Consider the following 24,908-nt stretch of genomic DNA (forward strand, 5'->3'; position numbering starts at 1 on the left):
AAGGCTGTACTGCCCAGAACCCTTGTGCAAAGGCTTTCGGAGTACCTCCAGGAGAGCTTCATGGAGATATCCCTGGAGGATTTCCGCTCCATCCCCAGACACGTTAACAGACTTTTCCAGTAGCTGTACTGGCTGCGAATGCATCCCAAGTCCTCAGGGTAAATTAATCATTAAAAAAAGCTTGCTTTTAAACAATGTGTAATATTTCCAAAAGGTACACTCACCAGAGGTCCCTTCCATGGCTTCATGGTCTGGGATACCGCCTTGGGATGGTTGGAAGGCTACTTCCGTCAAGCTGACAAAAAGATACTGGCTGTTGGGGACAATGGTGTGCTGTGTGCTCTTCTCAACCTTGTCGTCGTCCTCCTCCTCCTCCTCATCATCTTCCTCATCCACAGAAATCTTCAGGCATGGTGACTGAGAGTACCCCATCATCAGAGTCCATGGACAGGGATGAGGTAGTGGTGGCGGCGCCCCCTAGAATTGTATGCAGCTCAGCATAAAAGCAGCATGTCTGCAGCTCTGCACCAGACAGTCCATTTGCTACTTTGGTTTTCTGGTACGCTTGCCTGAGCAACTTAACTTTCACGCGGCACTATAGTGAACCCCTATTGTATCCTCTCTCCATCATGTCCCTGGAGACTTTTTCAAATGTTTTGGCATTTCATCTTTTGAAACGTAGTTCTGCTAGCACAGAATCCTCTCCTCATACAGTGATCAGATCAAGTATCTCCCATACAGTCCATGCTGGAGCTCTTTTTCGATTCTCAGACTGCATGGTTACCTGTGCTGATGAGCTCTGCATGGTCACTGTGCTGATCAGCTCTCCACGCTGGGCAAACAAGAAATGAAATTCAAAAGTTCCCGGAGCTTTTCCTGTCTACCTGGCCAGTGCATCAGAGTTCAGATTGCTGTCCAGAGCGGTCACAATGGTGCACTGTAGGATAGCGCCCGGAGGCTAATACCGTCGAATTGTATCCACTCTAATCCTAATTCGAACCGGCAATGTCGATTTAGGTCCTACTCCCCTCGTCAGGGAGGAGTACAGAAAACGATTTTAAGAGCCCTTTATGTCAAAGTAAATGGCTTCGTTGTGTGGACATGTGCAGGCTTAATTCAATTTAGTGCTGCTAAATTTGACCTAAACGCATAGTGTAGACCAGGACTAAGGAAGGTGTGATAAATGGGGGGGTGGGGGAAGAGCTCCTTTTTATGGATACCCAGCCAGCCAGTTAGCTGTAAAATGCCTCTTGGTAGCGATTCTCTACTTGCTTTACCTGTAAAGGGTTAAAAAGCCTCCCTGCATAGGTACCAAAAAAAGGGGGGGGCACCTGACCAAAAGAGCCAATGAGAGGGCTAAAACTTTAAAACTGGGAAAAACCTGCCCGTTGTTGTCTGTTGTTCTCCCATTAGAAAAGGTTCAGAGAAAGGCAACTAAAATGATTAGGGGTTTGGAATGGGTTCCATATGAGGAAAAATTAAAGAGGCTAGGACTTTTCAGCTTGGAAAAAAGGAGACTAAGGGGGGATGGGATAGAGGTATATAAAATCATGAGTGGTGTGGAAAAAGTGAAGAAAGAAAAGTTATTTACTTGTTCCTATATTATAAGAACTAGGGGCCACCAAATGAAATTAATGGGCATCAGATTTAAAATAAATAAAAGGAAGTTATTCACGCAGAGCACAGTCAACCTGTGGAACTCCTTGCCTGAGGAGGTTGCGAAGACTAGGACTATAACAGGGTTTAAAGTAGGAGAACTAGATAAATTCATCATGGTTAAGTCCATTAATGACTATTAGCCAGAATGGGTAAGGAATGGTGTCCCTAGCCTCTGTTTGTCAGATGGTGGAGATGGATGGCAGGAGAGAGATCACTTGATCACTGCCTGTTAGGTTCACTCACTCTGGGGCACCTGGCATCAGCCACTGTCGGCAGACAGGATGCTGGGCTCAGTGGACCCTTGGTCTGACCCAGTATGGCCGTTCTTATGCTCTCTGGGCTGCGGGGACATGGAGCAGCAATTCTATAAGCAGGAATGCTGTGTAAGGTTTGAACCAGGTATTAAAAATGATCTTCCATACCTAGAAGGAATCACTGGGACAGGGAATATTTAGATAGATGCCAGCAGGTTTCTTTCTTTATTCTGGCTTGTGGATCGCCTCTGTGCTAACTATAGATGCTTTTGTTTGCTTGTAACCTTTAAGATTTATCCCCAAAAAGCTATTTTGGGTGCTTACTTTTTGGAATTGCTCCTTCAAAAATCTAGCAAAAGTCTAAGTTCCAGATGTATTGTCTTCTTTTTTGTTTTTAATATAATTTATCGTTAAGAAAAGAATTGGATTTTTGGTGTCCTAAGAGGTTTGTGCATGTGTTGTTTAATTAGCTGATGGCAACAGCTAATTTCCTTTCTCAGCTCTTCCCCGGAAGGAGGTGAAAGGGCTTGAGGTGAAAGGGCTTGGGAGAAATTCCCAAGTGCTCTTTCCTGGGATCAAGGGGTTTGTATGCATTTGGGTGGTGGCAGCAGCATTTACCAAGCCAACGTCAGGTAAATGTTTGGTAAATGCAAGGTAAAACAAGCCTGGAATGGCAAGTATTAATTTTTAAAATCCTTGCGGGCCCTCACCTTCAGCAATCAAAGTGCACTCGAAGGGATTCAGCCTTGACAGAAGGCAACAAATATGAACTCTCACTCACTCACTCTCTCTGGGCCCTGGACAAAACAGTGACTCATGCTAACATTCAGCATCTCAATTGGTACCTAAATTAACAGCTGCCCCATGGCTGTCCTTACATTAAGATGAACTCCAGGGATATATGTTAAATGAAGCTTGTACTTTGGGGGGAAGGAGCAGTTCTTCATGCAAAGAGGGCCTGAGAAGTTGGTGGTAGGATTAACATAAGAATAGCCATTCTGAGTCAGACCAATGGTCCATCTAACCCAGTATCCTATCTTCCAGCTGCAGTGGGTGCCTGATGTTTCTGAGGGAATAAACAGAACGGTATTCACTGGGTAATCCATTCCGTTACATCTAGTTCCAGCTTCAAGCAGTCAGAGGTCTAGAGACACCCAGAACACAGGGCTGCATCCCTGACCATCTCGGCTAATAGCCATTGAGGGACATATCCTTCATGAATTTAACAATTTTTTCTTTAATCCAGTTATATTTTTGGCCTCCACAACATCCCCTGGCAAAAATTCCGCAGATTGACTGTGCATTCTGTGAAGAAAAACCTTCCTCTTTTGTTTTAAAACTGTTGCCTATTATAATAATTTCACTGGATGATCCCATAGTTCTCATGTTATGTGAAGGGTAGATAAAACTTCCTTATTTACTTTCTCCACAGCATTTGTGATTTTATAGCCCTCTATCCTATCCCCTCTTACTCATCTCTTTTCTAAACTGAACAGTCACAGTTTTTATAATCATTTTTATTGCCCTTCTCTGTACTTTTTCCAACTCTGTTCCTGTTTTCTTGAGTGTTTCCACTTTAGAAAAGTCAGGGATGTCAATTCTGGTCTTTCTTGGTTTTGCTGAACAACTTTATGTTAAGACATGTTTGTTATGAGCTCTTGACCTTAACTGAAAGGCTGAGAACAATGAATCTTTAACATTTTGGCTACAAGACAACTTTGTTAGTCATCAACATTGAGCACACAAATCAAGCTCCAGCTTCTAGTGCTCAGCCTCAAGCCGCTACACATCTCAAACCTTGTCTCCCAAGACTCACCACTACTCCACAGACACCAGTCTTGTCTCCTCTCCATTCCAGTCTGTGCATTTTTCCATTTTACCATCTGCAAATGCAACATCTTTTCTATTCTGCATAGGCCTCTTCCTCAATTGTGCCCGTAAGAAGTGAGATCATCATCAGGTTCCATTCCTCCCCAAGTCTGAATGGTACCATGGACCTCTGAAATTCCCAGTGCATCCTGTTTGCTTTCAAGTCTGGATTGAAGAATGAAAGCACCTTGGGGCAGGTATTCCATTTTTGGATAGCATACAGCACTGAACACTCTGTGTCAGCTCTAAACAAATTATAATAAAGCCACTATTCAAGCTTAAAGAGAAAGGATTGCTATAATTGCAAAGTCATTCCTCGCTGCCCTACCAGGTAGTATTCCAAAAGTTTGTTCATCTGGCAGCCAACCAGCGAGTCTATGCCACCCAAGCAGTACCTATAATCCTACACTGCAAGAGGGCCAGCCAATGAGTACATCACTCCCTATCTCCAAATGATGAGAGACAGTTGTTATGGTGCAATGGAGGAGTTTCCTCAACTCAAAGTGATCTTCTATCAAGCATTTTTTTTTTAAGCAAGCTGTGAACCCAGAGCTCTTCTGGTGCTGGTTCTCAAGCTGCATGGTAGAATCTAGTCAACATATTTTACCAACAATCCATATGAAATAAGATTTCATCTTCCAAAAGACAGACATTAAAAAGTTAGCAAGAAAGATGCATTTTATCTATATCAGGTGTGGGAAAACTTTTTGTCCTGTGGGCCACATCTTTGTGTAGAAATTGTATGGGGGGCCATGACTGCTCATGAAATTGGGGGTTCCTAGTCAATGGGAGCTGTGGGGGGTGGGGAGGAGGCACTTGGGGTAGGGAATGCATGCAGAGCCCCCTGGCCCTGGCTGCCTCTACCCACCGGAGTCAGAGGGGAGACATGCTGCTACTTCTGGGAGCTATGTGGAAAGCCCCCCCAACCCTGCTACCCAGCAGAAGCTCAAGGGTCGGATTAAAAGGTCTGATGGGCCAAACATGGCCCGTGGGCCACACAGTTTGCCCACCCCTGCCCTATCTGAAAAAGTTAAAAATACTACTTTATAGAGTAATACTATGGCTTTTGCAAAACAAAACAAACACACACACACGCGCGCAAGCATCTGGCTGTGACATCTTTTCCTACAGCAGTATGTACATCAGCTAACATCAATATCCTGCCTAGTAATCCATACTTTGCACCAACAGTCTATAAAATTTATTTTAAAAAGAGAAAGTTTAACATACACACCAAAAATTGTGGTGAGCGGGGTTGCAAACAGTGTGACATGGATTTATAGTTAACAAAATTACAAGAAAAATAAGTGCGTATGAGAAGTCACTCTTAGGCGAGTGGCAGATAACAGCAATTTGACCAACTTTAATGTATACACACATACCTGATACATCATTTGAGAGCTTATTATGTCTACTTTAAAATGAAGTACGATGTGGAGTTGTCAAGTGGTACCATTCCCACAGAGAGAGGAGGATAAAAAAAACAAAATGCCATAAACATCAGAAGTGAACACAAATATTTCAAAGTAGTCATTCTTAATTTATGACAATGTATTATTTCAAGACAAAATTGGATTTTTGTGACCTCAAAACACCAATCTAAAAATGTATAACAAAATCCAATACATTTCAATGATACCTAGAAATGTCACAAGCATTATTGCTCGTGACATTCCTAGTCAACATCATTATCATCTTGTTCATCATTATGATCTCTGTAAATAGTGTTTACTGTTGGGGCGGTACCAAATTATTATGAATTATTGTGACTGATATGAATGAACGTGATAAGCATGAGTTTGGCATGGATTGGTAAGTCTGAATTTGCTAGAGGATTCTGGGAGCAGGATTCTCTTAGCGTCAGATAGTTGGTGAAAGTGCTGAAATTGCATTTGAATGATTAGTAAAAGCTCTATTCGTGTGTAAGTTTCAACATCAAACTTTGGAATATATCAGCTGTGGGGACCAGCTCACCAGATAAAAAAAATATCAAAACACGTGATCAATGAGCTTAGTACAGGCTGACTCAGGTCAAAATGATCCTCTGGATGGCATCACGCTAAGAGCTCAAGTGAATGATTGATGAGAAGGCAAACGTTGAATGAGCTTTGATCTGTGTCTTTGCAGCCCCCCTTACAAAATATTAATGGTAGAAAACCAGTAATAAAAACACCCACCAGACATATTTTTGGGACACGTGACCCCTTTGAGAATAAAACCTATAAATGCTAAGCAGAGTACATTAGTGTCAGAGGGGCAGCTGTGTTAGTCTGGATCTGTAAAAGCAGCAAAGAATCCTGTGGCACCTTATAGACTAACAGACATTTTGGAGCATGAGCTTTCGTGGGTGAATACATGCATCTGACAAAGTGGGTATTCACCCACGAAAGCTCATGCTCCAAAATGTCTGTTAGTCTATAAGGTGCCACAGGATTCTCTGCTGCTTTTACAGAGTACATTAGGTTTCCCAATTAACATTTAAAGAGGTGACACTGCAAGACAGAAGGCCTTGAGGTAACCAAGACCCTGCTACAAGGGACATTTGATAGACAAAGTACCTGAAAGGGGAGAGAAGAGAAGAAAATAAATCTCCGTCTACCTGTTTTGTTTACCAAGCAGGATACTGTGTAAGGTCAACATAGTTATTGAGGGTTTATGTTTGGGGAATTAAGGCTTACTAGCGAGATGCGTAGTCTATAACCTTTACTGCTTGCAGGGGCGGCTCTAGACATTTCACTGCCCCAAGCACGGCGGCATGCCACGTGGGCGCTCTGCTGGTCGCCAGTCCCGTAGCTCCGGTGAACCTCCCGCAGGCGCGCCTCTGGAGGGTCCTCTGGTCCTGCAGCTCCACCGAAGCCGCGGGACCAGCGGACCCTCAGCAGGCATGCCACTGAAGGCGGCCTGCCTGCCGTCCTCCCGGCAACCGACAGAGCGGCCCCCGCGGCATGCCACTCCAAGCACGCGCTTGGTGTGCTGCAGCCTGGAGCTGCCCTGACTGCTTGTGTGATATTTTCCCCTTAATCAAATAAATTACTATGCATTAAGCATACTGTTTCCGAATTTTCTCTGGTACTGGTAACAATCCACCCAGCTGTGGGCCGTTAAAGATCCATTTCAACAGTTACCACAATTTTCATTCCCTTCGTATATACATGGTTCTGTGCAGGGAAGATTGTGCAGCAACCACTATTAGTACAGACCAAAATAAAGGTCTCCTAGAAGCTCAGATGCCATTGTGCCCTTGAAGAATAAAATTCAATATCCACATGTTTCTAACCATGTTGCAGTGCTGATCCAGTACCTGCTTTAATTACGTGTGAAGACATTGTAATCTTTGTTTGGCAAGATGCTCTTTTGACATGCTCTTCAAAACTATCCTCACATGGTGGGAGTCTGGTCAGTGACTTTTCCTTCTTGATTGCCAGTTTGAGGTCCACGCAATGTCTCTCTCTGTGGGACTCCTTTGCTTTCTCAGTCTCAGCACTGCTAGCAACTTCTTTGCTACCATAAGAAATTGAGGCTTTTCTGACACGCTCTCCAACAGATTTTTTCCCCCAGTATCAAACAGATATGGCACAGTCACATCCTGTTAATACATGTGCATGAGGAAATATGTTGCAGAAGTCAGGAACGAACGCATCACGAATTGTATGCATAGGTATGAAGCAAGGACTGTCAGTTTTGTGGCAACGATGCCTGTTTCAATCCACACGTTATCTAGGTGTTCCTTTTTTGAAAGTATAGAACAGCAAAGAACAAAACATCTGCAGCAGGTCACCTAATTGCCATAGTTTCTTTGATACCAAGAGACCCAAGCGCCATACTGGCATATAAAGCATACAGAAGTATCTTGTGCCTACTTCCTCTGTACTGCACAAGTCTTAGGAGTCTTCATACACTTCTACTGATCATGGACTTTGCTATTTCACCACTGGAAAAGCCTCAGCAGTGTTTGCACTGAGTTTGTGCCTGCACTCCCAGGTGCATTTTGAACCATATAGACAAAGGAAAAGGAATTTTACTAGTGATAACTTGTTGGCTATCACATTTAGAAACTTTTCCACAGAGGCATAGGGTGCCCACTAATCACCCAGTATGTCTTGCATCCAACCTTAGACCCTGCCCGGCACCATCATTCTGCAGTTTTCACAGAGGTACTGTTGTCATATCTGTCAAACTCTTGAATTGCAGAATTAGCTTTATCGAATCCTTTTAGGGCCTTTTATTCAGCAGCCAGTTCACCAAATGTGTGGAATTTGTCTCCAGCCATCATGTGTGTGACAGCCACTGCATTTCTAATGATATAATGCAATTTCTTCTTTGCATGGTTTTAGCTCATGGACTCATTCAGCTTGAGCGTCTAAGCTGATGCCCTAATTCATCATTCCAGCAGGATGGAAGAGGAGCATAGACACAGGTCCTACTGAACTAAGCACAGTTGCCACTGAAACATCATCTCTGCATCTCACTAATGACGGGGCCTCTGAGGAAAACGGTTTCTGAACTGATAGTTGCTGTGATTGTCCTTCCTTTGCCAGACTTAAAAAAAATTGGACTTCTTGACCACGTCAGCAAGCATTTTGATGCCAGATATCTTAATTGGGCTGCAAAAGCTGTCTCCCCCATCAGAATCAAGTGCATTTCTCCATTTCTTCTTCACCAATATCTCCTATTATACATCTGATGTTATATGCAGTCCAGTAAATATGTTGATAAGCATGTCTGGATGTGATTCAGAGTCAAGTGGGTTGATCATATTGTTGATGACATGGTTGGTAAGAGTTCTAATATGCTCTTCATCCCTCTTCAGTGCAGAGGCAAGGCCTTGTTTGTGGACTCTATTTTCATAACGTCTTGTTAGGCACTTCTTTCTCTCACAGCTTTTGCATATTTGTAATCTTAAACACTAATACTGACCTATGCATAAGTGTCACGGAATTAAAAAACTAGCCTGTGCATGAAGTATTAGCCTTTGAAACATTCAAGAAACTAGCTTTTTAATTAAAACTTTCTACCAGGCAGACTAGAGATACTACATTGTATGTAGCAAAGCTTACAAATGGAGAAGTATTACATTAGGAATTCACTCTACTCCGATATAATGCGGTCCTCAGGAGCCAAAAAAAAAAGATCTCACCGTGTTATAGGTGAAGCCACGTTATATCAGGGTAAGGAGAGGAACCGCTCCCCGCCCCAGCTCATCTCTGCCTCCTCCCTGAGTGTGCTGCCGCCGCTCCACTTCTCCCTCCCTTCCAGGCTTGCCATGCCAACCAGCTGTTTGACCTGGCAAGCCTTAGGGGCCGGGGAGGGGGGGGGAAGAGGAGAGAAGCAGAGCAGCAGCGGCATGCTCAGGGGAGGAGGCGGAGATGAGCGGATTGGTGCAGCAAGCCTGGCAGGGAGGAGAAGTGGAGCTGCAGCACGCTAGCAAAAGGTGGTGGAGCGGAGGTGAGCTGGGGCGGGGGGACCCCAGGGAGGGCCACAGCACGTAATAGGCGAGTGCAGAAGAACTGCTTGCAGTAACATGAATTCAGATGAAACACGGTAGAGCAGCCCTGTCCCCTAGAGTGCTGCTTTACCACGTTATATTCAAATTCGTATTATATCGGACTGCATTATATGGGGGTAGAGGTGTACATTTATCTCTTTCCCCTATACAGTACTAAGTGCGAGCACACAGCCTACTACTACTGGTGCACGATCTTCAGTGAGACTGATCTGGCCAGCAAATTTCAAAATTACAAATATAGAAAACTTTTTAATCATTTGTTAAATACTTTAACAACTAAGAACTTGATTAAGGTCTTGAAATTAAACAGTAAAAACTGCAATCGTTGTCATGTTGCAGTCTTTCTGGAATGATAAAAAAAATCCCACTGGTTTTGGGTACCATTGTTCAACCTCACCTGCAAGCTTACGGCACCACTTGACATTTCCACATCATACTTAGTCTGAACATACATGAAATAACCTTCCAAATGATCTATGACATAGGTGTGTGTAGTACAGGTACACTGAACTCAAAATAGAGTCCTTTATCAAGAATTACTGCATGCCTAACCCAGAGCAAATGTTTACATTTTAAAAGATAAATCCTCAAGTATGGTATTCTACGGAAATATGAGCAGACATTTAAGCGCAAACAGCACTTTTACATTAAATGTTGATAAGACAATATTGATTTAGTTCCAACTGGCCAGTCTTAAAACACAGGTTTTATAATGGAAACCAGGAAGAGAAAAAAAAAAAAAAAGCTGCCTCATTACATATTTACATAGTACAACATACCTGGTCTTCTCTTTCCATTATACTCTAGCAGTGTATTTTATTTATGTGGCTCAGCAAGAGAAATCTAAATTAGCACTGCCAATCTAAAGAGGGTTTTGTCAGTATGTCTCCCATACAATTCAACAGACATGAGTCAAGGTTCGTGTCTTAGATCACACAATAAAGCAAGGCATCTCCACAGAATACCAGCCATTGCTCCTCCATTTTGTAACTCCTTCCTTGGCCTGAAGCCAGGATTTGCAAGTTCCACTAAACTTTATGTCAAAGTACCATCTTGGGAAACTTGGTTATAACTAAAATACCTTTACATTTCCCTTTTATTTATTTTCTATTAAGACGGACAGCATATCTACATTACCATTATTTAAGCTGGAATTTACAGTTCTTAGAATTCCTTTGAAAACCTTCTTAAATTTGCACTGAAGCAATGTTGCCATAGCGCAAGGGGGTTGTAAGTGAAGGACGTCAGCATTGCTGTAGAGAGCAGTTAAGCAAGCTAAGTAAAAGAGACAGCTAAACATACACTATGATTTACAAGACTTGAACCTGGTAAAAACATGCCCTTATTTTAAGCCAAGAGAAATTTGGTAGAAATATTTTTAACATGAGATTTCTAATCATTCTGATCAAGGTCTTTAACAGTGAAAGGCTAATCAGAACTCAGAACCCCACATTCTGATTTTAACCCTACCAGGTGCATTACTGCAACATTCTAAGAACAAACCAGTCATAAGGGCTAGTCACAAGGTCAGTAAAATTCAAGAGCATCTCATCATCAAGATAACTATCACATGCAACTCCCTGTACAATCCATGAAACAGTTCCAAGCTCCATTGTAACGCTTTCCTCCCCTGTAGAAGAGAGGACACAGTGACCTACACAAAGAAGTGGAACAAGCAGTGTCTGTGGAGGAAGACAAGCCAGAAATAGTTTGCTCAGTTTTGGTAGATGGAAAATCCATTACACTGAGTTTACAAAGCAATAATGAAGTCTGACAAGTTATTGAGTTGCTTCACGTGGACTAGCATGAGAGAGGCTCTTTCTCTCAGAAATTCTTATGCTACAGGAAACTTATGATTCCACTGATGATTACCAAAAGAAACTACATCATCTGCTCAAAAAACTCCCTGAGAAAGCACAGGAACAGATCTATACAGACACATGCCTAGAACCCCGACCAGGCGTATTCTATTTGCTACCCAAGATCCATAAACCTGGAAATCCTGGAAGCCCCATCAACTCAAGCATTGGCACCTTAACAGTAGGATTGTCTGGATATGTGGACTCTCTGAGGCCCTATGCTACCAGCACTCCCAGCTATCTTCGAGACACCACTGACTTCCTGAGGAAAGTACAATCCATCGGTGATCTTCCAGAAAACACCATCCTGGCCACTATGGATGTGGAAGCCCTCTATACCAACATTCCACACAAAGATGGACTACAAGCCATCAGGAATAGTATCCCCGATAAAATCGTGGCTGAACTTTGTGACTTTGTCCTCACCCAAAACTATTTCACATTTTGGGACAATATATACCTTCAAGTCAGTGGCACTGCTATGGGTACCCGCATGGCCCCACAGTATGCCAACATCTTTACAGCTGACTTAGAACAACGCTTCCTTAGTTCTCGTTGCCTAACGCCCGCACTCTACTTGCGCTACATTGAGGACATCTTCATCATCTGGACTCATGGAAAAGAAGCCCTCGAGGAATTTCACCGTGATTTTAACAATTTCCATCCCACCATCAACCTCAGCCTAGACCAATCCACACAAGCGGTCCATTTTCTAGACACTACTGGGCTAATAAGCGATGGTCACATAAACACCACCCTATACCAGAAACCCACTGGCCGCTATACTTACCTACATGCCTCCAGCTTCCATCCAGGACACATACGATCCATTGTCTACAGCCAAGCTCTAAGATACAACCGTATTTGCTCCAATCCCTCAGACAGAAAAACACCTACAAGATCACTATCAAGCATTCTTAAAACTACAATACCCACCTGCTGAAGTGAAAAAACAGATTGATAGAGCCAGAAGAGTACCCAGAAGCCACTTATACAGGACAGGCCCAACAAAGAAAACAACAGAACGTCACTAGCCATCACCTACAGCCCCCAGCTAAAACCTCTACAGCGCATCATCAAAGGTCTACAACCTATCCTTAGAGATGATCCCTCACTCTCACAGATCTTGGGAGACAGACCAGTCTTCGCTTATAGACAGCCTCCCAATTTGAAGCAAATACTCACAGCAACCGCACACCATACAACATAAACAGTAACCCAGGAACCTATCCTTGCAACAAAGCCCGATGCCAGCTCTGTCCACATATCTATTCAAGTGACACCATCATAGGACCTAATCACATCAGCCACGCCATCAGATGCTCGTTCACCTGCACATCTACCAACGTGCTATATGCCATCATGTGACAGCAATGCCCCTCTGCCATGTACCTTGGCCAAACCGGACAGTCTCTACGCAAAAGAATAAATGGACACAAATCTGACATCAGGAATCATAACATTCAAAAACCAATGGGAGAACACTTCAACCTCTCTAACCACTCCACTCAGTGACAGACTTGAAGGTAGCAATTTTGCAACAAAAAAACTTCAAAAACAGACTCCAGTGAGAGACTGATGAACTCGAATTAATATGCAAATTAGATACAATTAACTCAGACCTAAACAGAGACTGGGAATGGTTGGGTCATTACACTAACTGAATCTATTTCTCTATGTTAAGTTCTCCTCACACCTTCTATGAGTCATCTTAATTATCACTTCAAAAGTTTTTTTTCTCCTGCTGATGATGGCTCATCTCAATTGATTAGACTCTTCCTGTTGGTATGCATACCTCTACCTTTTCACGTTCTCTGCATGTATAAATATCTCCTGTCTGTGTGTTCCATTCTATGCATCTGAAGACATGAACTCTCATGAAAGCTCATGCTGAAATAAATTTGTAAGTCTCTAAGGCCTGGTCTACACTACGCGTTTAAACCGATTTTAGCAGCGTTAAACCAATTTAATGCTGTACCCGTCCACACTACGAGGCTCTTTATATCGATATAAAGAGCTCTTTAAATCAGTTTCTGTACTCCTCCCTAACGAGAGGAGTAGCGCTAAAATCAGTATTACCATATCGGATTAGGGTTAGTGTGGCCGCAAATCGACGGTATTGGCCTCCGAGCGGTATCCCACAGTGCACCACTGTGATCACTCTGGACAGCAATCAGAAATCGGATGCAGTGGCCAGGTAAACAGGAAAATTTTGATTTTCATTTCCTGTTTGCCCAGCGTGGAGCTCTGATCAGCACGGGTGGCGATGCAGTCCCAAATCCAAAAAGAGCTCCAGCATGGACCGTACTGGAGATACTGGATCTGATCACTGTACGGGGAAACAAATCTGTTCTATCAGAGCTCCATTACAGAAGACGAAATGCCAAAGTGTTTTATAAAACAAATCTATAGGCTAAACAGTGCTGCGTGACAAGCATAACGGGAAGCCAGAGACTCAAATGGACGCTCATGGAGGGAGGGAGGGGGTACTGAGGACTCCAGCTATCCCACAGTCCCCAGCAGTCTCTGGGAAGTATTTGCATTCTTGGCTGAGCTCCCAATGCCTGTAGGGTCAAATACATTGTCCGGCGTGGTTCAGGGAATAGATCATCAATTTACTCCCCCCCACACGTGAAAGAAAAGGGAAAGAAAGCATTTCTTGACTTCTTTCAATGTCACCCTATGTCTACTGAATACTGCTGGTGTACGCGATGCTGCAGCAGTGACGAGCAGTATCCGCTCCTCTGCCCTCCCTGGTGGCAGACGGTACAATATGACTGATATCCGTTGTCACCATCAGCCCGTGAGTGCTCCTGGCTTGCCTCAGGTGAGGTCAGCCAGGGGCACCTGGGTAAAAATAGGAATGATTCCTGGTCATTCCCAGTAGATGGGACAGAACGGCTGGTAACCGTCCTCATCATAGCAACTGGGGCCTAAGCTCCATCAGCCCCCTCCCTTTCCTGTGTAAAGAAAAGATTCTGTACTGCCAGGACTATCATAGCAGCGGCATGCTGGGCTCCTCTCCTCCGCACCGCTTAAGTCCTGCCTAGACTATCATAGCACCTGGAGGCTGCCTCCTCCTCATTTTATCTCACTAACAAGTCACTGTTTCTTATTCCTGCATTCTTTATAACTTCATAACACAAATGGGGGGGACACTGCCACAGTAGCCCAGGAAGGTTGGGGGGGAAGGGAAGCAACGGGTAGGGTTGTTGCAGGGGCACCCCCCCGTGAATGGCATGTAGCTCATCATTTCTGCAGGATCTGACACGGAGCAGCTGTGCTCTCTGATACACTGGTTCTCTAGTACACTTGCCCCATAATCTAGGCAGGACTGACTCTATTTTTAGAAACCATAAAGGAAGGATTGACTCGGGGAATCATTCCCAGTTTTGCTTTTGCGCCCCCGGCTGATCTCAGCCAGGGGCACCCATGATAGCAGCGGACAGTACAGAAAGACAGATAACCGTCATCTCATTGCCAATTTACACTGGCAGCAGACGGTACAGAACGACTGGTAACCATGTCTGCTATCATGGAAAAGCAAATGAACGCTGCTGTGTAGCGCTGGAGTATCGCCTCTGTCCACGGCATCCAGTACACATACGGTGACTGTAAAAAAAAAAAAAGCTGAACGGACTCCATTGTTGCCGTGCTATGGCATCTGCCAGGGCAATCCAGGGAAAAAGGGCGCGAAATGATTGTCTGCCGTTGCTTTCCCGGAGGAAGGAATGACTGATGACATTTACCCAGAACCACCCGCGAAAATGATTTTTGCCCCATCAGCCACTGGGCTCTCAACCCAGAATTCTAAGGAGCGGGGGAGACTGTGGGAACTATGGGATAGCTATGGAATAGCTACCCACATTTGAACGCTCCGGAAATCGACGCTACCCTCAGACCATGGACGCACACCGCCGAATTAACGTGCTTAGTGTGGCCACATGCACTCGACTTTATACAATCTGTTTTATAAAACCGGTTTATGTAAAATCGGAATAATCCCCGTAGCGTAGACGTACCCTAAGGTGCCACAAGTACTCCTGTTCTTTGAGCCATTACAAACATTGAATCTCTCTCTCCTTGTAAGTATTCTCACACTTCTTATCAAACTGTCTGTACTGGGCTATCTTGATTATCACTTCAAAAGTTTTTTTTTCTCCCCCTTACTTAATTGGCCTCAGAGTTAGTAGGGCAACTCCCACCTTTTCATGCTCTCTGTATGTGTATATATATATCTCCTCAATTTATGTTCCATTCCATGCATCCAAAGAAGTGGGCTGTAGCCCATGAAAGCTTATGCTGAAATAAATTTGTTAGTCTCTAAGGTGCCACAAGTACTCCTGTTCTTTTTATGAAATCATAAAATTCAGTCATAACAGCCTCAACAAAAATTAGCAATTTTCGGCTGCTCTAGTCAGTGTATATGTCTTAGTTAGTGCTGTATCTTCATTTGGGCACCTCTGTGCAAGTGATCTCAGCATGACTATTACAAAATGTATTTCCCAAAAGGGAACCTCATATCACTGTATCGCACCAAAACACTGAGGAATACTGAGCAAGACGACTGATGATAGATGAATTGAAGTGAAGTCTGCAAAGAAGAAATAAGGTCAGGAAAACACATGCATTAGGGATGGGAGCTGCCAAACTATTGTTCCTGGATGCCTCTAACCAGGTAAATGCAGAAGTTCAGCTCTTAGTTTCACAAGCTTGCAGTGTATAAAGGTACTTACAGTACAATCCATCTGAAGACCTTCAAGCGCTTCAAAGGCATTAATAAATTAAGCATTAGCCTCACTGTGATGTAGGGACATGCAGATGGAGAAATGGAGGCAGAGAGGTTGCCCAAGGTCACACAACAAATCAATGGCAGAGACAAGCATATATAAGCTAGGTCGCCCACCTCCCAGTTTTGTGCTTTTGCTATGAGAACACATTTCTGTTAATACCACTGTACACATTATAAAACCATTGCCCCATAGGTTTTTTAAAAAATGAATTCACAATGTTTGACTTTATTCTGTCATCAGCACAAAATAAATCTAACTGCAACTCTCATGTTCCTGACAGACTGCTTTTGTTACAGAAAGGACATTAAAAATGCATCGTGGCTTGACATGCACTGCACAAACCAAACAAACATTAGTTGCAAGCTTAGGAACAGCCGTTGGGGGGGGGGTGTTATTTTTCTAACAACAACATTGCATTGTGAAAGAGTTTATCTTGTTATGGATAATTTCTGTCACCAAGGGCAATAGAAGCATTGTGAAAAATTGGTTTTTACTAGCACTCTGGGCTGCAACCAATATCAAATTGGTAACCAAAGTAATAACTGATCACGTCTAGATTCCGGACGCTTCTCAGCCCATAGCAATGTGTAATGTATATTTTACAAAATACAAGGGAGAAAAAAAATAAACTAACACACCAAATGTCACATCAACTTTACCTACTGATCTTAAACTAGAACGTTCCTCCTCCAGAATGAATGGGATTCTAAGCTTGAGGAATTCAACAGGAAACAAACAGTGTGGCACATTATTCAAACGGCTTTTATGGTTTCAAAAAGTATTACTATTCCAAATGAGGATCAGACCAATGTCGAAGAACATCCTTGCCAGAAGTTTTAAAAAGCAGCAACAGGGCAAACTGCTTGAATACATTTCTTCACTGGAACTCACACAGCTTAAAAACTTGGGTTTGGTTACTGACAAAATTATAATTTAGGTTACTTTTGCTAAAGAGACTTAGAAAAATTTGAAATATTAAAAGTAGCTCAGCTGAAGTCTCCTCTTTTGCCTCTAAAAGTCATTTTTTAAATGTCTTAAAATATTGCACTCATCACAATCTGCCCTATAAAACAGATTTTTGTTTAATCTGGGATTGTTTGAGCACCACCAATATCTAAATTCACAGCCAAGCAGCATAAATTTATGGAGCTTTTTGTTTGTTTTTTACATTTTTTGTTGTTGTTGTGAAAATCAAGACTACAATTAAACATGAATTTTACAAGCATTTCTGAAAGGTAGAAGAATGTGTATTACTATTATTTCAACCACAGATATAGGGGTTTGTTGTTGCTCGTTTTTAAATACTAGTTTCTAACCTTGTAGCCACTGTTTCAAAAACGTACATCACTAAACATATCACGGAATAAAACAACAGTCGTAATCAGTGGAAAACATTCACCTTTCGATAACTTACCATAAAAATACTAAAGCTCCTCTTAGGCTGGTCCGTTATGAGAATACAAAATTCCAGAGGGAAAGGTCGAACCACAAGTAAACAAACAAAACAGAAAAGGGAGCTGTGACTCGCAAAAGTATTTCCTTAAACAATATTTTCCTCTTGAACGGCAACCGAGCTAAGCTTCCAAACTCTGGCAGCTGTAGTTTAGCACGAGCAAATCCTCCCGAAGAGGCAGGTTTAAAAGCAAAGATATTGTCAAAGGCTGCTTAACGATGTGTTAGAGAGCCACATCTGTGTGGTGTGTGCTGAGGCTCCAAACATACAAGCCAGCGGAAAGACGGGGAAAAAAACACTTCCTTACTCAGTAGGATACAAGCTTGTAATAGAAAATCGAAGCAACCCAGTAATAGCCAGGAAACATTTCACGACTGCTCCCGCAGAAAAGGTACCGTCACTCCCCACAGAAGAAAACTGGCCTCTGAACACCGTCCTCCTGCCCTTTGCAAACCTGGTTTTGTTGCTCCTTCAAAGGCTAATTTACTTCATGCCTTGGATTCCTCATTCTGTGTCTCCCCTCCAGAGACACAGCCCAGATGGGAAGAGCCTGCAGCTGAAGCGAGTGCAGTGCCCCATCGGGAAAGCTGATCCTGCTGATCTCATCACTAAGGGCTACTAATCCAATGACCAGGGAATTAAGAACAGATGGTGACGCCCCTTCCCCCAACACGAGCATTACCACACAGACGCCGAAACGCACACAAGCCGGAGCCTACCAACTGGGCAATAGAGCCCCCTTGCTATTGCACAAACTGCAATTCCTCGCACGCTTTCCTGTGCATCTCTGGCTAGAGCTCATCAAGAGCACTCTTAGTTCACTGAGCCAGCCCAGCATTGCATTATTTAACCCCTTGGGTCACAAAGGATACATGGGATCCTCATGTGCAACCAGTGGTGCTGGAATTTGGGGTGCTGTTGTACCTCCTATCTTTAAGTAGTAATAGCCAGGGCTTAAATTCAGCCAGAACCCACGGGAATGGAGCACCCATAAATATTTTCAAACAAACCTGTGGGCTGGGCCTCAGCCCCTCAGGGGGCACTACACAGGGCTGAAGCTCTGAGCCCCAGCACACCTTCCTCCCCGACCTGTGAGGCGGAAGCCCTGAACTCCAGGGAACCCACTCCTCCCTGGATGGGAGAGGGCTCCAGGAAATAATCATTACGAATTTAAGCCCTGGTAATAACAAACATCAAATAAATGTTTTCCACCAGCAGCAGCACCCTCACTATAAAAATTGTTCCAGTGCCCCTGTGTGTAACTTCTCCTTTGGCACCTGAAGATTTCTGTTTGTTTAAACACACACACACAGCCTGCCTGTACCAGAACACATTGTTGACATGAACTTTAGAGGTCTGAGCACCCCTTGCCAATGCTACCGCAAAAGTCAATGGACGCTAAGGTTGCTCCAGTACCTCTGAAAAATCACCCTACCAACGTACTGGTGTGGTTTGTAATAAAGAGTAGGAACAGGAGGGAAAGCTTGCAAATCTATCCATCCTTACACCCCACCCTCTTTGTAAGTGGCCTGATTAGGCCATGATCATGTAAAGACAAAGTCACTTAGCTCTCCTGGTAAGTAGTTCCATGAAAATCAAAAGGAATTATTCACATGGGGTAAAGTTAAGTACATGTGATATGTACACTTTTGTAGGATCGTGGCTTCAGGTTTTAAGCTGTTGGAAGAGACACCAGTCTTTGCATAGGCCTGTATAGCTCCCAGCACATTTTTTATGCTAAATAAACAAACAACTCCTTAATGTGGCCCCAATCCTGCACTGTGATCTGTTCAAGCAAACTGTATCACTGACTTAGAATTCCCTGCTGTGCATGTGCAAATCACAGTGCAATATCTGGGTCTTTCCCCCCCAACACTGTTTATATTAATTCCATTATTTAGTTAAAATGAAACCCAATGTTTTGTGATGCTAATAATGGCTTTAATTCAAACCCCCATTCAATAATTTGCATATGTGCTTTTTTTCTTCACAGTTGTGCCTGACTAGCAAGTTGAAACCTTTTCTTTCAGATGTGGACTTCACTACTATTATCCAGACATTTGTCACCTCAAGACCAGGTGATGGACTAAGGAACCCTCAGATACAGGAAAAAAAAGTATTTGAAATAATACACATCTTAAGGTTTCAAAGAATTCTTCCTTGTGTGCCGGGACAATAGAAATTCAAAGGGGTCAGGACATATGGTCATTTTGTGGATTTTCCTGTATTCCCTGGGATCTAAGCTTCCTTTTTCTTTTCTTTTTTTCCTCTTTTTTTTTTAAAGTGACATTCTTAACCATATTGGTGGTGACAGCCTTCCCAATGTAAACTAATGCATTTTTTTCTACTGGAATCTCCAGTCAATCTGAAACAAAAGCAGTAAGAAGTGTGAATTTTCACTTTCATCTGAACTGAGTGTTAAACTTGAAAGCCTAGACTGGACCACTTAACTACCAAACTACTCCTCTGAAAGGATGTTTCAGAGCAGCAGGGGCGCAAATTCTGCATATGCAAACAGTTGAATATTCTGCTGATTGAGAGCTTGCTACTCTCTTTAAAATCAGTGTTCACGTTGTAAACTTCACTTTGTCAATTATAAAATCATTGGGGTTAGTAATTTGAATTGCATGGATGTGAATTTTCCATAACATTTGGTCCAGCTGCATTTAAGGCTGTTCTGTTTTAAATAAACTGATATTTTAAAATAACTCTCCCAGTGTGTTTTGCAGTGATACAGATCAGCCACACCATCACCGGTTCATTCACCTGCATGTCCACCAATGTAATATATGCCAGCAATGCCCCTCTGCTATGTACATCGTCCAAACTGGACAGTCTCTACGGAAAAGGATCAATGGACACAAATCAGGTACTAGGAACTGCAATATACAAAAACCTGTAGGAGAACTCTTCTACCTCCCTGGCCACACAATAGCAGACCTTAAGGTGGCCATCCTGCAGCAAAAAAACTTCAGGACCAGACTTCAAAGAGAAACTGCTGAGCTTCACACTACATGCATCTAATGAAGTGGGTATTCACCCATGAAAGCTCATGCTCCAAAACGTCTGTTAGTCTATAAGGTGCCACTTTGCTGTATTTAGGAAAGTAGAGATAAATGAGAGAAAACAAACCTCAACACTCAAAATTGTAGACACTGGAGGGGGACCTCTCTTATTTATGTCAGCTGCTGTTTGTTTGATAGATTTCATTGGCACATTCCTAGCACCAGCATTAGTAAAAAATTAGTGAAAGTCCATGTTGTGGGAAGGGTGTGACAATTGAGCCAGTAATCTACCATTTACATAGTCTCTCTCATACAACCAATTAAATGGTTACATGAAAATTAGCTGTATAGTAAGGGTGGTAATTGGTTGAGTTACCTCTCATAATACAATGGCATTGACATGTACACTGTTGTCACACAGGTATAATTCATGAAGTGAAAATAGCTGAGAACTTAAAACTTGGACAGTGACAGACTGCAGACCCCAGCGATGATTGAACCTGGGGATATTCTGCACAAAAAGATCTCTCACCCTTGCTTGTAACTGTTTCCGTCCCTTCACACAGACTCAGACATTCTAGGCTTCAGAGTGACACACAGTGACAATCCAGAAATCTTATTCTGGAGATGAGTCACACCATAAATGGGGGAATTGTGAAACAGTTGCAATGTACTCTGTGGGGTAGAGGAACAGCCTTGGAACCAATGTTCTGGAACTCCCACAAAAGTTTTTAAAAAGCATACAGTGAGAGTTATACTAAGCTGTATCTCCTCTCTTCCAAAATCTCTCTTTCCACCACTTAGGTAACCACTAGAGATGGAGGAAACAGAAAATATAAAAACCAAATCAGAAATTTAACTTTATTCAAGGTTTGAAAAAGTTTGGGTAAATAATTCCATTGCTTCCCACTCTAAATCAGCAACAGGCCTTTGCGAAGCATGCTATGACCCTGAGATGAAGGTTTTCTGGCCCAGATCCTCAAAGGTATTTAGGCTCCTAAATTCCATTGAAATCAAAGCAGGGTAGTAGCCTAAATACCTCTGAGAATCTGTCTCTCTTGATCTCTACTGATAGGCCAGTCACTGTATTCAAATTTAACTTCTCTAGTTTGAGAAGAAAATACATTCTGTGCTCCATCCTTTCCTCTTCTCAGCCTTAAACTGGGCAGGCTGTTATTTTTCTAAGGATAAGCCCTTTCACAATCAGTATTATCTTGTAGGATAGATTTGTTACCTGTTTTCTTAGATCATATGTTCTTCCATGCAGGGACCATGTCTACTACTACATTTGTAATGTTACTAAAACAATGGACCCCTGATCCTAATTAAGAATTGTAGGTTCTATTATTAAAAAAAAAAAAAAATCTGCAATGGAAGATTAAAGAGAAATTTTGCAACTCAACAACTTCTTCCCTTTTATCTTGGGTACTTAGGCCTGAAACTCAAACAACTGAGAGCAATCAGGGAGCAGGGAGATCTGGCCAATACAATGCACATGCAAAATGTACTTTTACTTGAGTGTATAGAAAGTGGTGCTATTGCCTATACTGGTTACGGAGGACTGACACATACTGTTTGTATATGGATAGAAATGATAGACCCTTTTGCCTAGGTCTCTGACTTGCGGAGAGAGGAGATCATGTTTTAACTAAGAATTTTAAACAGGAATTTGCACCTTTTGTATATATAGCAAGTTGTGTTTGGAAATGTGTTAGCTGGTCATGGTCAGTACAGGACAGTAATTGCACACTAAAGCTGTGCAATTTCATTGCGCACATTCTCTATGTAGCATAATTCAACAGTGATTCAGCCCTGTGGTAGAGATATTTGGAACTGCACACCAAAAAAGCTCAAAAAACCCCAAGCTTTAAATAATTATTCACTGAGGTTGATCAGGAAATGATCCTGAGAATTTTTCCTGCCAGAGTAAAGGTGTGATCATGGCATCTAAAAAAGGAAGGTTTAACAAAAATATACACTAGGAAACAGTAATTTTATTAGATGACCATATAGAAAATCTTTTCTATCTCCCAAATGGGAGATCACTAAGGCCCGTCAAAATTGCAAGACAGCCATCTAAGAGAAATGAACAGTGCCCACTGCATTCAATTATGAGTAAATAAGCATGAGGAAATTACAGTATATTAAAAGAAATACCTAATTGCAAAAGCCAATATAGATTAAACTTGACTGCTACTATAGAGAGGATAAGACGACACAGAACTTCAGCGACCTCCCCCCCACACCCCATAACCATAAAGTTTGTTGAGATTCCTTGCTCGTGTGAAATTTGACACCCACCTCCTATCACTAAGTGTGTGGGTTTCATGTTGACAACATCATAAGCCTCCATCAGGGCTTAAGAGTGGTCATTTCAAGTTCCTAGTTGAAAATAATCAGGACTACAGTTAAGTACATGCATCAGGAGCCACTGTGGTTCAGTGAAGGCACTGAATGGAAATGAGGAGCCTCAATGGATCTGGGCCTAAATGACTTATCCACAGTCACACAGAAGTTTGGGCCACAGCAGAGACTTGAAACAAGGTGTGAAGTGTGAAGCTAGTGGTGCCCTACCACTGGATCATCATCCTTCCTCTCATGGTTGCTCATTATACCTTTTAAGGCCCAGATCCTGCGAACACTTATGCAGGTCTTAAAATCACCGGGATTACTCACACTAGTCAAGTTAAGTGTGTGCACAACTGTTTGCAAGTTCTTTTGTACATCTCATTTTACCAAGATTTGGTCAACTAATAAAATCTTTGGTTTATACCCTCCCATACAATGAACCTCTCAATGAAAAATAATGAACAGCTTACCAAAGGCATGATATTTTAAAAATTGAATACTTTACTGCAAAACTAAGAAGGGTATTATTAAAAGAAGTCCCATTACACAGGGAGCCAGATCAGGAAGTTACACCACCCTCTCAAAAAACAGAATGCCTTCTTTTTCAGCAAACTCTATTACACAAATACATTAACAATTAAATAATGAAAGTGGACACCCTTCAAAATTGCTATTTGCTGCACCTTCACCATTTTTTAAAAAAATGTATGGTATTTGCTATATTTTATACTTAAAATGGAGAATAATCACATCAGCGCAGAAACCATTTTAGGCCGCAATTTTTAAAACTGATGGTAAATTTGGATATGGACCAAATTTGGCAATATCATATACACTTTAGTAAATGTGTTGTTTTTTTTTTAAACCATCCCTCATATAGCTGCACAACCATTCTTGTTCTTGTAGCACCCATAAAGTATGAGGCAACTTCCAAACATAAAAAGTAGCACAGCCCTAAGCTATGTCTACACTACGCAGCTTTTAGCGACATGGCTGTGCTACTGCAGCCGCGCCACTAAAAGGTGCGCAGTGTAGCCGCTGTTTGTCGGTAGGAGAGAGCTCTCCTGCCACCAAAATCTTCCACCCCCAATAAGCAGCATTAGCTTTGTCAGCAGGCAGAACTGTACACACCAGTACTTGTCCTTGACAAAATTTTGCCTTTTGGGCAGGTGTTTTTTTAAAACCTCTGAATGACAAAAATTTTTGTCTTTCACTTGCCAGTGTAGAAAAAGCTCTAGTTTCCAAGAGTTTATGACCGTACATAACAAAAGATATGTTGAGATGCATTTGATAAATTGAGTATACTTGAAATTCAGGCACTCTAGGTTCAGAGGGGAGAAAAACAGATGAAACAAAGTCACAAAGACCTGTAAAAATTTGTCAAATTTGATCCAAAACAAAATTCTATGCTCTTATCTCTAGTAATGACTAAATTCCAGATGACGAGGAGAAAAACCTTCCTTTATTTAGAAAGGAGATATGTATCTACAGGAACAGCTGTGTCACATTACTGTTCAATCTTGACCTGAAGAGACCACCTATAGCAGTGAACTCAGTCTCTAGTTGTTTGGTACTGGTTCTCTGATCACCAACAAGGCTGCCTGAGGCTATGTCTACACTGGCAATTGAAAGGCAAAACTTTTGTGTTTCAGAGGTATTAACTTCCCCTCCCCCTACCCCCGAAAGACAAAAATTTTGCAGCGACAAGCGCAGGTGTGCACAGCGCATTGTCAGCAGGGGCATTCTCCTGCCAATAAAGCTAACCATGCTCGTTGGGGGTTGAAGATTTTGTTAGCAGGAGAGCTGACAAACAGTGGCTACACTGCACGACTTTTAGCAGCACTGCTGTGGCGACACAGCCATGTCGCTAAAAGCTGTGTAGTGTAGACAAAGCCTGAGTTGTGGGGTTTTTTTAATTAAATGAACTGCTACTAGGAACTGAACTGAGACCAACTGCTCATTTCACTGTGCAGAAGTTGTAACATTTTTGCTTCACTACCATATACCCCTGGATTCAATGCAAACCACTGCTATAAAGATGAAAGGCTGTATACACTGGTCCACACTCCCCAGCCATCAAGACCACATAATTTAACCCTTATGTAAAGGGTATTCCACACTGCTTCTCAAAAGTGGGTATTGATATTGGGTCCCACAACTT

The 24,908-nt window shown here is 42.5% G+C and overlaps 1 protein-coding gene across 2 annotated transcripts in view; it reads right to left on the minus strand.

The window, feature by feature from the left end:
• Window positions 1–24,908, minus strand: part of SPSB4 (splA/ryanodine receptor domain and SOCS box containing 4) — a 224,557-nt gene that overhangs the window by 175,976 nt on the left and 23,673 nt on the right. Inside the window, exon 1 of one of the 2 annotated variants that reach the window (XM_050964151.1) lies at window positions 17,355–18,083. The exons of the other annotated variant lie outside the window; for it this stretch is intronic. The gene's annotated coding sequence lies outside the window, so the exon portion shown is untranslated. Of the gene's footprint in view, window positions 1–17,354; window positions 18,084–24,908 lie in introns of those variants that run through there. 2 annotated transcript variants of the gene reach the window in all.

Source organism: Gopherus flavomarginatus, chromosome 8 (assembly GCF_025201925.1).
Source record: "Gopherus flavomarginatus isolate rGopFla2 chromosome 8, rGopFla2.mat.asm, whole genome shotgun sequence".
NCBI classification, from domain to species: Eukaryota; Metazoa; Chordata; order Testudines; family Testudinidae; genus Gopherus; species Gopherus flavomarginatus.